This window comes from Papaver somniferum, chromosome 9, assembly GCF_003573695.1.
Source record: "Papaver somniferum cultivar HN1 chromosome 9, ASM357369v1, whole genome shotgun sequence".
NCBI lineage: Eukaryota > Viridiplantae > Streptophyta > Magnoliopsida > Ranunculales > Papaveraceae > Papaver > Papaver somniferum.
In genome coordinates, this window is record NC_039366.1 from 105744390 (window position 1) to 105746927 (window position 2538).

Sequence of the window (2538 nt, forward strand, 5' to 3'; positions counted from 1 at the left end):
CATCCTTGAATCTTGTTTTCTATTTTTCTATTATACCTTCAAAAAGCTTAATTTTTAACTTATCAATAAAAAGAGGTGCACCTAAGTAAGAGTCTTTTAAGTTAATTTTTCTAATTTTTAGGATTTTAGACATCATTCGTTGATGTTTGGGTAGCACCTTCTTACTGAAAAACCCCTGACTTATCAAAATTTATAAGTTGGCCTGAAGTTTCGCTAAAAATTTCTATAATTTGAAGAATGGAATTACATTCTTTAAGGTCAGCTCAAATGAATATTAAACAATCATCAGCAAAAAAAAGGTGAGAGACTGGGCTATTCTTAGCGGTTATGTTGACTCCATGAATGATTTTCTCGGATTCTTTAGACATGAGTAATCTAAAAAAGATCTCCATGCAAATGATAAAGAGATAAGGATGTAATGGGTCTCCTTGTCCCAGACCTCTAATTGGTTTAATAAATGTACTAGGACTACCATTAAGCAGAACTGCTATGGAAGTAGTAGAAATACATTGAGAGATGAGGTTACAAAATGATTGATCAAAACCAAAAACTTTTAGAGCAGTAATTAAGAAGTCCTAATTAACCCTATCAAAAGCCTTAGACATGTCCATTTTAATACCCATCCCAGATTTTTTAACTTTTTTTCTTCTTAAAAGAATGTATTATTTCCTGAGCAATAACTATGTTGTTTGTGATTTGCCTTTTAGACAAGAAAGCAGCTTGGAAAGGGGAGATAATAGAGTCTAGGTGTGGTTCAATTCTGTTAGCTATAATCTTGTAAACTGTATTGCATAATCCAATTGGCCTAAATTTGCTAGGGTCTTTTGGGTGTCTACATTTGGGCATAAGGAAGAGGAAAGTTTTATTTAGATCGGGGTGTAGTTCACCTATTATAAAGAAGTGTTGAATAAAAGAAATTACGTGTTCCCCCACAGTATCCCATTTCTATTTAAAAAAATTAGCAGGAAACCCATCTGGTCCTGGGTATTTGTTTGGTTTTAGATTCTTTAACACTTTTAGAATTTCCTTTGAGGAAGGTACAAGGTTTAGAGCTACATTTCATCTAGGGATACGCAAGGTTGAATATGTTGAAAGAGGGTTGGGACTGGAGATTGAGGGTCAGGATCCTTGGAAAAGAGGATAATATAATAATCTGATAAGACTGTTTTTATTTCATATTTGTTGAAGGTTATGTCATTGTTATTTTTTCTCAGACATTCTATGGTGTTCCATTTTCTCCTTGTTAAAGTTTTCGGATGAAAATATTTTGTATTTTTCTCACCTAGTTGTATTAAGTTATCCCTTGATTGTTGCTTTGCTATTGCTTCTTGGGCATCATAAAGTTTTTCTAATTGAATTAGTTTTTCATGGATTTTCTCTTCCTTTTTATAAACATGAGTGGCTATATTAAGTTTATCTATTTGTGTCAGAATCTTCTTTATCTGTTTGAGGGAAGCCCAGAGATATTCTTTTTCCAATGGTCAAGATTGGTACCTAAAGATTGTAAGTGAGAAACTAGGGAAGCAGCAGGATTATCTCTAATAACATGATTTCATGTGTCTTTTATAGTTTGGACACAGAATGCTTCCTTCTGCCAGGTATCATAAAATTTGAAAGTGGCTTCAAATTTTATGTAATTGTTGTCTAGGGTTAAGGCAATAGGGATATGGTCAGATCCTACAACCACTAGATGCTTAACTTCAGCTTTTGGAAATTGCAGGTTCCAATAAGCATTTGTTACTGCCCTATCTAACCTTTCCTGAATATTAGCCACATCTTTCCTATGATTATTCTATGGGAATTCATATCCTATAAAGCCCGGATCATAAAGGCTTGCACCTTATAATATGTTTTGATAGTATGCACAATTTGATTTCTTAAAAGGAAGCCTCCCTAATTTCTCTTGTTGAAAAAAAATCATGTTCATATCTCCTAGAAGAATCCAAGGTAATGAGTTCTTATCTACATGTTCTGAAATTTCTGTGATGTAGTCCCAAACGATATTTCTAGTAGCATGGTAGGAACTACCATAGAAACAAGTTAATAGTCATTTCTTTGTTTCTGAGTTTGTTTGTACTAGGATATTTATCATGTTAATGTTTCATTGGACAATTTCAAAGTAGAAACCATCCACCCAAGCTATGGAAAGACCCCCTGATAATCTTATTGGGTCTACAATATGGACTTTAGGGTATTCACTTAGTAGAAAACGAACCAAAACCTTTTGAGATTTAGTTTCTGAAAGGAAAAGTATTTATGGTTTATTTATAACTATAATCTGTCTTAGATGGTTCTGAATGAAGGGATTTCCACAACCCTGGACGTTCCAAGCTATTATCTTCATTTCTAGTTCATATAACTGTGCAGTAGCATATAAATTCTACCTTTAACACTAAAAACAAATATATCTATAAAATTAGAGCAAAGGATGACAAGAAAGGTATACAAAATAATCGAAATTTAAGTATGAATCAATAGAAAATTACTTGCGTCTCTTCTTGTTGCTTAAGAGGGGAAAGTTCTGGAAATGGGATAGGG